Raw genomic sequence first — 12,867 nt, 5'->3', positions numbered from 1 at the left:
TCACGGTGCGCTGCGCCGCAAAGTTGAGTGATGGAAAGAAGTGAAAGAAGTGAGAAGTGAAAAGGGTCGAGAAACTCCACTACAATAGATTGAAAGATTTCTCTTGCTACAAATGTGATCAACACCGTTTTCTATGCAAGAACTAAGGCATCCGTGATTTTTATGACTAATAGAGGCAAGTCCGCATTTCGCATGAATCGAAATAGCTGCTAAAAATGTTCATATTCTTGAATACTTCACAAATTAATCTTTACGATGTCAGGTGTAGTGAAATTTTTAGCTTAGTTTCTCAATGTGTGCGCAACGAAAAAATGTAGCAGGGTTTTAACAAAGTTAAACCAGAGTAGACGTGCGAAAGCATATTTTTATCCTCGTTGGATCATGGTTTTTCTCTGCTGGTTAGTTGACATGTCTGGCGACAATATTAGTTCGCTGCTAGTGAAGGATGCTTTATTAAGACTCGGGAAGCTCCGGTGACGAAGATAACTGCACAAGTAATCGATGAAGCAGCGTGGCGAGAGGCAGGGTCACAAAGAGCAGTCAGCCGGCCGCATCAAGAGCTTCGTAGTCGTTGGCGTCGGCGCACGCTCTTTATTCCAGCAGCATATTAGTTGATGAAAACCACAATTTGCAAACGCTAAGCGCCAGAATGTGTATATTAGTTCCGTAGTAGTATTTGTTGGGCAAGACGACGCTGTGCAATGCACAGCGCAAGAATGTCTTGCAGTTTAACAGGTGGCGTGATCGGCTGCAGCAATAGCATAGTGCTCTCGTTCAGTGGCCAGCGAAGCGGGTCTGTATGCGCCACCGCGGGTTTTAATCACAGTCGCAGCAGTATTTATTTTATTTACTTGCTTATGGTTTGGTCAAGCTCATCCTCAACGTCGAGTTTCACACAAACTCGGTGAGCCGCTTTGATCTCATGAGGTTGTGCTGTCACACTGAAATAGACTCCAATTCCACTAACATTTCATTTCGAAAATTTTGCTTTCAAAAAAAAAGTTTTAGAAATTGAAGTGATTTTTTCGGTTTGGCTTGCAGAAAAGATTAGGACCTGACTCAGACATGGCGAGAAGTGCAGAAAACACAGGGAGAAATGAGCGCAAAAGACACCAGTGTATCAGTACCTTTTGCTGGGCTAGTTGGTGTCACATTGTGTTTTTTTAGGAAACAGGTGACGTGAGGTGACGGGAAAGAGAGGGGTGGCATGTGCTTCAGCACCACTTCTATCTCCCTACTAGGAAGTGAGCACAGATTGTTAAAAAATACGCGATTATGAGAAGTTATCATCCGTGTGCGTGTGCGTGCGTGTGTGTGTGTGTGTGTGTGTGTGTGTGTGTGTGTGTGTGTGTGTGTGTGTGTGTGTGTGTGTGTGTGTGTGTGTGTGTGTGTTTTGCCATGTCAGAAATGCGCATGCGTTCACCTTCTTCGGACTATATATATGCAACATGTGGCTTTCAATAAACTTAGTTGGAGTCAGCGCCCGTGCTTTCCGTCTTTCAGTGTGGTTTGTGTAGAATTTAGCGCTGTTTTTACTTTCTAAAGACACCAGTGTAGACAGCTTTTCCTTCGATGCCGCTGTCGAGTGGTTTAAAAGTGGGGCAGTTGCTATCTTCACTTCAGCGCAAAGATTTTACGCGCCTTTCTTTCTCAAGACAGCCGGAGAAAAAATTTCTCGCACAGCCTCCCAGATTTTTTCCTGCTCCCGGTGGTTCGCTCCGGTGCGTCATTCAGCATATCCTTTTAAAAGGTCCGCAGGTTACTGTGAGTGACGTCCGCATGCGAGAATAGTTCTAATGCGCTACCAATACTGGCCATGGTGACAGATTTTAGCTGATCTCTTTGCCACCCTTTTGCGTCATACAAACAGAAAAAATCCCAGAAAAAAGTTCAACGGTTCGGATTTCAAACCAGGAATTCCTCTTGGGAAGCCAGTACGGAACCTCAGCCTAGTGCCGTTTTACTTGATGGGCAGAGGGAAAATATCCTGTGCGGCAAGGCAGCAGCACTGGTGGTGGAAGATTCCATCACGTCATTTTAGGTGGCGTGAACGAACAGAAGGCTGATGAAGTGTACAAACTCTGCCGCCCTTGACGTCATGGAAACCTACGGCGCGCTCGCCTATAAAGCTTCCGCGCATCGGCCAGTCACATCAACCTTGCCCCAAGCATGGGCCAGGCAAAATGGGCAGTGCCTTGGCGTGTGTTAAAGAGTGACCTAAACACGCCACTTGAGCGAATAAAAGCAAGAAAAGAAGAAGAGTGCTATGATGTGAACAAGACGATGGTTGCACTGGTGGCGGCTGAGCAGGAGTTAAAGGTGAATAAAAGAAGATGTTTGCAATGGCCGGCAAAAGAGAGCTGCTTGCAAGGGTTTGAAAAATAGTCAAGCAGTCGCTGTCTGGTCAGCTGCTGGCTAGCGCATTCAAACCTTTCTGTTGCAGAGCGTGACCTGTCATTTTTTGCCACACACTTCTGGGCTCGTGCTGGTGCTTTTAAACCGCAGCAAAAACATTTGATTGGATTCGATACCGATGAAGGTATTCATAAAGCCGAAGTGGATTGAATTTTCTCTTAGTCGCCTGAGCTGGTCTTTCGCAGAGGCACGAGCGCATGAGGTGTCATTTCTTTTTTTTATATTTGCTAATCAACCGATAGGTCACCGCTTTCACTCCGTTGCAACCGCTAGAGCGGCAGTATGAATATAGAACCATGATATAGCAGCAAAATTTCGACGGGTGCCATTATTACCAAAACTTGACACTGACATCGCCGCGCTAATTATGGTTAAGAAGGCTGTGCAAGATCCGAATAACTTACTTGTTTTCCATGACGCGCTATTACAGGCGTCTCCTGAAGCCCCGAGTAAAGAAAGCTTCCGGTCACTGTGATCACTAGGAAAGCGTTCCACGCCATCAAAAACCTCTTGCTTTGGAAGAACTCTACGTCATCCTGAAACACAGCAGGAGGCAGTTCCCTATTATTCTATCACTCCAATTTATTAACGAAAGAAGCAAGATGTAAATAGCGCTCACAACACCATCAGTGTATTCCAAAGTGACCTTTTAAATTCTTGAAGGGCTAAAGAATAACGTAGCAGAATGTGAGAACAGGAACAAAGAAACTTAAAGTCAAGAAGATAGGAATCCGGTTTCTTATCTTAACATCGCATGATTAACTGTTCGCGCTTCTGCTTATAGCTCCTTGTAAATAATTCCGGATTTATACCATGCGCAATAAATTACAGTTTTCTTCATTTCTGGTTAAAATCTGGTCTCACCTTCTTTTTACGCGCCGAAAGTGGTCATAAAATCTGTTTAAACAAATAACCCCTGTAGGCAATGGAGATTTTTTCAATGCAAAAAGATGAAGACACCGCACTAAATGTACAGGATATCCTACGTTTCTTGCAAAAAAAAGAATATCAGTTACTTAATAATATTAAGCGTTTTTGAAAGTTCTCATTTATGACTTTGCTTAATTTGCTGCCGAGTTCAGTAAGTAAGTTTTGGAAGCGAGCGGCCCATCTCGAGTGCGCATCACTGTGTCTAGTGTTATCCAGGCTGACGGCGTCTTGTTGGTTTTAAGGCGATTTCTCTGATGCTGACTGAGTGTTTTTGCAGGGCCCAGAATAAGGAAGGCAGGTGCTGCGTGAACCCAGATGTGCAGCACAGGAGCAATAGTGTGTGTGGTGAAATAATTTTCACAATTAAAAAAAACTAATTTTTTAAAAGCTTTTAATGTATCCTGCCATGTCCATATTGTTCTAAAATAATGAGGACGCAGTGAAATGAGCGCTTTAATAAATTATGTTTTGCTTCAAAAAATTTGTCTACTAAAACCCGAATTACAAAACTATTTGTCGAACATCTTGATTTCTGTCTGAATCAGGCTTGTAAAAAATTTCGCACGATTTTTACCCCTTCAATTCCCGAAAAAACAAACCTCGGAAACAAAGCACCCTAATCGGTGCAGCAGTTCCTTCATGCAGTTATCTTGTCTCAACAGTACTCTGGATATCACTATGTAAATTAGCTCCATCCAGCGGTCCTTAGCCTCTAGTTTCACCTACTGAAAGTAAGAAAACTGAACACACTACACCTGCGCATTGAAACCGAAGCTTGAGGCCATCCGCGCCCTTCACTTTCCTATCTGGTTTTGTTTGGTTTATGGGTGTTGAACGTCCCAAAGCGACTCAGGCTATGAGAAACGCCGTAGTGAAGGGCTGCGGAAATTTCGACCACTTTGGGTTCTTTAACATGCACTCACATCGCACAGTACACGGGCCTCTGGAAATTCGCCTCCATAGAAATTCAACCGCCGCGGCCGGGATTGAACCCGCGTCTTTCGGGTCAGCAGCCGAGCACCGTAACCATTGAGCCACCGCGGCGGCTAATTCATCGTATCTGGCTGAAATGCGACAGAAAATGCCTCAGCAGGGCTCCTTGTTATCAGTTCTTTACAAAATCTACCGGAACATAACATATCGGAACATAACTGCACTTTATTCTGGGTAACTAACCGCGCGATACTTAGTTCACAAACCTCTATATCCCTAGGCTAGGTCCACTAAGACTGCTAAAATAGACATCTTCCACTGGAAAGCGTACATCTACTTTACATCACAAGGTATTGACAAGTCACAAAGGAGTGTATGGCATGGATCTCCACTGCACATAAACAACAGACGGTGCATCTACTACGAACTATGAAGGGAAGGAGGTTCAGAATCCCTCCCAATCTCTTGTTTGTAAGATGCAGGAAACTTAATCTCGGATGTTTGGGAATGCATTTCAATGAGCGTACGATAGAAAGCCAGTCGGCACAGCCTGACTTAAAACACTAAAACTGCGCAGAAGACGAGACAAGAAGGTGAAGGAGAGAAGGCATGAAGACACTTTCAGCCTGAGTTCGCAGAAACAACGCCACCTTTTTAACATTAACAACAATGCGCAAGCGCCGCAAACACTGGTAACTGATAAATGCGGCACAAAAGTCACCTTGTCAAGCCGAGAAACTTCAGCTACTTTATTAAACGAATCGAATCGCCGCTAACGTACTTCTTACGGCCATATCTCGTTGTATTTGCCGCTGCGAGAATTTTTCGCGTCTTTTGGACTTTTGCATAGCCAGCCCCCTTAGTATCGCTGAAAAATGGTTGTGCACTTGATGTTGCGCGATTTACTTTCTTGTAAATGATTCTAAGCATCCAATTCCAACTTCTTATGATCATGTAGACGTTGATTAAAGGAGCATCCTGTTTAGTCTGCGTGAACCATTGGGCAACAATTCGAAAGTTCGTAATCTCCCGTAAATGCCTTGAACTCTACTTCAAAGAAATTGGTTCTGCCGCAAGAACGATTCCTGTCACTCGAAGCTGGAAAACAGTGGGATTACGTCACCTCGAAGGTCATCCCTTGTTAAGTCATGGTACAGTTCAGCTGCTAAAGTAGATCATCTCTGGACGGCTGGTTTGCCGTCTGTATCCTCCTTCGAACTCTAGTAGTCGCTGGTCTGGTCTTTCCACCCCAAATATGTGGCCTCTCGAGATGACATTCGTGAACAGCGCGAGTTCGAGGCCACAGTGTCCCGCTTAACCTGATGAAGATGGCAGGGAAATGCAACGTGAAATTCAACGTGCTTTTGTTGTTGTTGCAAGTAGTTGAGTTTGTCTCATTTGTGCATATTAACTTACAAAGTAAAACGAAGAAAAGAAGAAAGCCAACCAGAAGGCTAATTTTGTATCATGCAAATTGGCGTAGTTTGTATTCGAGCCGCGCTAACTCACTTTTCTCTGCCGAACTTGAGGCTGAAAGAATTTTTCGCGCACTATGGTGCTTTGCATACCCGCCTTTGTTTCTTTATCTGAATAGCGTTTTCTATTCGCTGTTCCAGTATTTACAATATTTACAGTATTTACAATAGAAAAGTGAGTTAGCGCGGCTCGAACACATTTGTGGGGTAAGTAGTTCAAATTTCTCGGTTCCACTAGATGATTTCCGAAGCGCGCTTCGCCTTCTTGAGTGTTTGTTATGCATACGTGCTGTTAGTGATGATAAGAATGTAGGGTCGTTTCACCGAGCTCGATTTGAAAGTCCACGATCGTATTTTCTCTCTCAGTATCTTCTCTTCTGCACAGTTTGTGTGTTTGAGAATTTATGAAAAATATCTTTCGTTTTTTTCTTATTCGCTGCACCCATTTTCAGGCTGACAATGCTTCCCGTCGGTATATAGGCGAAAGTAAGGTATCAAATCTTACTTGCACGTCATACAAGCTTTTTATGCGCTTCTAAAGGTAACACGCTCTGCTCCGACGAAGGCGGTTTTTATTTATACTCACAGTTTGGCCCGTGACAAGCAGAAGATCGGTGGTCACAGCCACAAGATGGAAGAAGTGTGATCCGCAGAGTAAAAAAGGAGCTCCCAACTGACGCCATCTCATGTGTAATGAAGTATGAATACCTGTGATCTGCAACGCGGCAGGGAGATTAGTGTAGAAGTAATTATTAGCCACGAAAATGGTGATGCATTCATAAGCACGAGCGCTAAACGTGGTTTTTTTTTTTTTAGAATAAAAGTGCCTACAGCCGGAATGGCCGCCGGGCAGGATCACTCGGACTTGTATGAAAATGGTCTTTCTCATGCAGTGGCCGTAGTATGACTCGTGATAACCATAATGAATCGAACGTGGAGAAATGTTGTCCACTTCATTCTGGGGCACTGAGAACTTTATTGCACGCTATATATCTTTTCCTTTACGGCAACATTTCGCAGACAACACCGTCATGAACAAAGGATAAGCCCATCATTTCAAGGGTAATAATGCTCCTCTAAAAAGGAGCAAAGGATCTCTTGTATATGAACGTCTCTTATAATTGGGATAAGAAGAATATTATCACCAGTTTTAAGCGTTTTATCTGGGTGATCGGTCCCTTGGTGTTTATGTAATGAAAGCACCATGTGAAAAACGTGTACCTTATTTTGACCCATTCAGCAATGACGACGAGGGTTAAGGCAGAAAGGAATATTAATGCTCCTTGAAGGAGGAGGGAAGGATTTCTCTTTCGTGGATACGTCTTTAACCTTTGGGTAAGAGAGATATAAGAAGTTTTAAGCTTATTTAAACAAGTCATCGGTCATTCGTTATCTATGGTAATGAAGAGCCCTGCCCGAAATGTGCACCCTATATTGATCCATTCAGTATCATGACGAGGGTTAGGGCAGAAAGCCCTTTCACGAGGTGTACTTAGCACAAATACAATTCTTATCAGTGTTGCTAATATGACGAAATGACTTTAGTGCTTTCATGAAGGATCATGCTTTTCTCTATAGCTTCGAACAATAGAAAAGGGGCCCTAGTCAACTGCAATTCTTCATTTTTCTGGAAGTAACAGTAATCAAAAGCAATCTAAACGGTACTGATAAGCGACCGCCGTGTGAGCGAGTGAACAGAACCGCGGACACATCAAGCCTGATTAAGTGGTGAGAGAAGCGTAAATGTGATTTGCCACAAAGGGGTGAACACGCGGTGAAACAAGAGAGCGAAGTAGCATGTAATTTCATCGACTGCCCTTCTGTTATTCATATGCCACTATGTGCATCTATGTGCATTCTTTCGTCAATAGTTCGCATCTTAACGTGGCACCGCAGACGCTGCTGTGATTAGTGTGTTTTTTAGGTACGGCCCCAGTCTTAGCGCTGTTACAAACGGGACATGTTTTTGCGTTTTCCAACTGCCCTTTCTTGGCCTGGCAGCACATGAGGCGTATACCGCTGAAACTTTAATCAAAAAACGGTTGCAAAGAAAGAGACAAAAAAAAAGGAGACTAGTTACTTCCAGACACATTCATGCAGATATACCACTGCCTAGCGATGGCAGGTGCTGCCACTGGTGCGGGTTGTTAATCACTCGGCGGCTGCGCCTCCCGAGTGATTAATCATCGATTAGGTGCCACCTGTCCCACTAAGCCCCATCCCTTGTGCTATACCCCCATTAATGGGGCCTTTGGGTAATGAAGTGGCGTGAAATGAAGTGGAAACAAGAGTTCGCCTTACACGAAATGAAGGTTTATTGGCCATTTTCAAGGCTGATAAAGTCACAGATGCAGCATCACACCCTTAATAATTCTCCATACCTCACAGACCATAGGCTGCATGACGTCACGGCAGGTGGAACATCCTCATTGGCCACCAGAGCCAGTAAAGAGAATTCTTCGTTCTTATTTGTCGATCATCCAGCACGCAATTCCAGCCTCCTCATGACTGAGCTCTCTAATATAACAGACGCGCAGCGCCGCTATCGACTCGTCTAAATCACCTAACACCAGTATCCATGCAACATACTCGTAGTCTTTGTGACCGCCGAAAGCGCACGACAACAGAGAAAGAAAAACGCGACACGCTAAAAGAATGAGGAAAAGGACAAGCATGTATTGCAAAAATGTTCGTGCAGCTTTAGCGCGGGCCTCAGTCCTTTCCAAACGTTTTTGCATGCGTGTTTGTACTATCTGACTGATCTTTTGAGGCGCTTGTACATACCTGTTCTCTGCTAACAGAGAACAAGTGTAAACTGCCGAGTCGAGTGATATGAATTGTAAACATTAAGAATGCGGTCACCGTGAGTGCGCCTGGTACAATATACGGACACCACTGAAAGCTTGTAAAAACTTACCAGAACAACAGAAAGCGCTGTCAGCTGAGTGAAATACCACAAGCTCAGAAGTCGCGCAGAAGCGTCCAGATATATCCGTTTCGCTAGGTTGTATCCTTGCCACACACAAAGTAAAGACGTTCCAAAGTTGCAAACCTGAAATACAGGTCAGAGGCTTTCATCTAAGACTTCTCGGGTGTTTTATTCATGTATCACATGCACTAATTTTCACATGGCCGCCAATAGTTATGTTTCAGTGGATATGAACGATGTCGGGTGTAACTTTTTCAGAATCTAATACCGCACGCCTACTAGGCGCCTCAAAAGGGTGCTGCACATTGCTATCATTCCCGTGCTTAAGAGAGCTGTCATAAGCTTATATCAGCGGCATTGCGGCGGATTCCTTTGGGTGCGTAGCTATAAGCCTGTATAAGCTGCGCACTTTAATAAGGCCCGTACTCGTGCAAAGGTCGCTCCCCGCAACTTGGCAGTCGATAATCTCGATAAAAAAGTCGGCAAACAACAGTAGCGTTGCTCGTGTATATAATGTTATTCTCACGACACACTTCGCAGGCGGTTTTTTCCGTGGTTCTCAAAGCAGACCCCCTATTGACTATTGTTGCATTCCCTAGTGATCAGGCATAAGGAGCACAAGCATAAAAATGTATTAACATGAATGAAACAATTATAAATATAATTAGCATGACATAGTACAGACGAAGCGGTCATTTCTACCGGGTTTCCAAGCTAACTTTATCAAATTTTTATAATACAGCGGTGCCCAATCGATAAACGCAAATTCAACCTTATTGTTGGCCACTCTATATTGTAAATTACGAATATTATAGTTTGTTTAAAATAAATTGGAAACTGAATTCCAGATCATTCGTTTCCGGCGAAGAATCGAGTGCACTGTGCATATTGTAGAGAGTCCAAGAGAAGTCTATTTCATTCGTGTTTATTTTGATATATGCTTTAGATTAGTTTTCATCGAGTGAAAAGAAAGCCCCGAAATTATGGACAGAAAACAACGTTACAATGAACTTGCTTGTCGCCACCGCAGTGTTTTCAGACGTGAAAAGCACTAGACTAGAGACGCATTTCAATTCGCTTGACGAACTGGTTCCCCAACGTCGTTAAGCGCGCTGCATAAAGTGTTATACTAACCCTGAAGCCGCTGCTCTTTCAATTTATATACACGACGGCTGTGCGTCCACTGTCGTTTCCTGTCTGCTACGACCGCCCTGGCCTTACAAGCAACTTATGGAAACGGCCCACAACCCGCGTACACACCAATTTACTGAATCTAGTGTTGTGGCAGATAGCGTCCCATCCGCGACTGAAAACTCTCGCCGGAGATATCTGAGGTTATCGACGCCAGTGCCAGTATAGACAGCGTGGCCTCGGCAATCGCTGTACCAGAAATACAAAGGGAAATACCAAACTACTGATACACTTCATCTTCTACCTAACCGTCGTAACATGTGGAGTTGTTGGCCATTGGGGACGCATAATGCATCCTTTGTCTGCTTTTTGCTCCTCTAGAAGCTAATTTCGCATCATCACGAATTCATCAAGCGCTATCCGGAGTTTGCAGCATGTTCTAAACTCCGACTTTTTGGCTCAGTACATTCAATATATACGTTGGAAATTCTCCGTCACTGTGCGCGTACCATGAACCCGCCAAAATGCACGCTCTACAGAAGCCTTTTTGGATGAAGAAGCCTTAACCCATCATCGTATCGTCCCTTCAATTGACACTAATCTCTCCACAGATAACACTCAGCATAGAAAAAGAAAGCATTCTGCGTGCCACGCGGTCACTCCTCACAAGGCTCCCTTCCACCACTCCTGCCCCTTCTGTCCCACTCCTGTCTGCGAGGAGGACACTAAACACCTGCTCTAGACCTTCCGCGTCCTTTGCGCCCTCCTAAAGAAGCACCTGCACTGATGCTGCACACTATGCACCTGATGCGGACTGCCCCAAATCAGCCACGGATTGTAGGAGATTGCACGTTCAGGCCGCACAACCAGCCCTTGCTGGACTTCCTACAGGAATCCTGTGTGTATCTTTATGTAACTACTTTATGCCAAAAAGCATGCCCCAGCCGAAAAAAAAAGCAGAACAAACGTGAAGCACATGAACGTAGCTGCGGTCGATGGTGCTGCGAATGGGGCAGGAAAAAGCAACGAAGTGGCTGCTGGCGGCTAAATAGAAAGTAATACATTTCGTCTGACCGCTTTCACAGCGAAAAAAAAACAGGCTTGGTGGTGCGCGGTAACGGTATGCAGGGTGAAACACTACGCAGCGTTCCTAGTCATCGGTCGGATGTTTTTTTTTTTTATTCACATACCGTAAAGGCCCTTTACAGGCTTTACATAGGGGTGTTGATAAACCCATATTCAATGTAATACGTACATAACAAAGTGAAATTTGAAACCTGAAAATGTTAAAAGCATAAACAAACGCACTCCAGTAAAGAGTGAACATAGCTGGGTCAAAATAAGGCTTTAAAACACACACACACACATAGACCACAATGCAGGACACAAAATTCAATTCTAACAACAGTGCATTAATAATAACTAAGCATGGAGTAAGCACTTCAGTTTCCTAACAAATGCGTCGTCATTTTTTTCGGAAACGATTTCTGCATGCAGCTTATTCCAATAGCAAATGGCAAGGAACAATGGTGCATTGCGCATAAGTTTGGTGTGAGCGATCTTCAGTTGCACTTTAAAGCAGTGGTCTAATCGGGGAAAAATGCGATGTGCTGGTTTGATATGAGATTCTGTGAAGGGCGAAGGACTGTGATAAAGCCTATGAAAGTGACTTATCAGAGTTTCAAGTCTTCGCTTTTCAAGTGCGCTTAAATTTAGAGATGATTTAATATCGGTGATGCTGGAGTAGCGAGCGTATTTCCTTGTGATAAACCTAGCTGCCTTATATTGAACTGATTCCAGTTTCTCGGCAAGATATGCTTGGTACGGGTTCCAGATGATACCGGCATATTCTAGCTTCGATCTTACTAAAGTTGTGTATGCCAAGAGCTTGGTATCCTGATTTGCAAAGTACAAATGATGCCTTATGAAATCGAGTGTTTTGGATGCTTTAGTGGTTATGTAATCAATGTGTTTGTGCCATGTCAAGTCCGAAGAAATGTGGACACCTAGGTATTTGACTGCAGGAACTTTTTGGATGGCCACGTTACCAATAGAATAAAAGATGGGCTCAGTGACTCTAGCCGTCGTAAATGTTAGAAGATTTGATTTCGAAACATTTATTTCCATATGCCATTGTCTGCACCACTCAGCGATTCTGTCAAGATCCGATTGCAAAACATTAGTATCGAGAGGATCAGTAATCTTTCTTTAAAGGGACACTGAGGAGAAATTGAGGTTTGCTTGTATCGAATACCAGCTCCTGATTACAAAAACGTCACTCATACTGACAACAAAGCTCTTGTAACGTAGAAAAGAGCAAGAACCAAAATACAGGTATCGCCGCCACAGCCCAAACTCGCAAGTACAAGCGTGATGACGTCATAGGACAAAACAGTGTTGCTAGAACCAATGGTTCTAGTAACACTGGGACACGAGAAGCCACGAATCACTGAGGCGCAGCCAATGCATGCGCAAATCTCCTTGATGTCGCCAGATGGAGCCACGTACCCGGCAGCTACGCGCGCGACTGCAGCATCGGTACCAATCAGCGCCTGCTCACTGGCGGTAGGCGGGCTCCCGGTATTCCGCTAACGGTAACAAGGTACACAGTATGCTAAAGGTGTCTGTTTGCGAGAACTTCGTTGACGACTTCGAGAACGGGATCCATCGTAACGCTGGCAAAACGCCGGTGCAAACGTAAACGAAGCGCCGGTAGCGACGGCCGCAATAGACGATAGATGCCTTCAACGTGCGGCTGGCCGTAGCTTTCTTTTCGGCTGCTGCTAGGCTGCTCTGCTGGCCGTCAGAAATCACGGAGTCTGCGTTACGTCATGTGCACGTCATGTTTCACGTTACTTAGTCCTTTGTCGTCATAAGAGAATCCCAAGTTTGAATTAGTGCGGCGGGAAAACCTTTTTCAACTTCGAATCCAAATTTCTTAGAAATAATTGCAACTTTAGCTGTCGACCAAGTGGCAACAAAACCATGAAATGCGGAACTATCGGATTTTGCTATAAAAAATTAATATAGCTCTTCTCACTGTCCCTTTAAATA

The sequence above is a fragment of the Amblyomma mixtum genome, chromosome 8, assembly GCF_055824585.1.
Source record: "Amblyomma mixtum isolate Tamu chromosome 8, ASM5582458v1, whole genome shotgun sequence".
NCBI lineage: Eukaryota > Metazoa > Arthropoda > Arachnida > Ixodida > Ixodidae > Amblyomma > Amblyomma mixtum.
Note: the sequence above shows the minus strand (reverse complement) of the source record.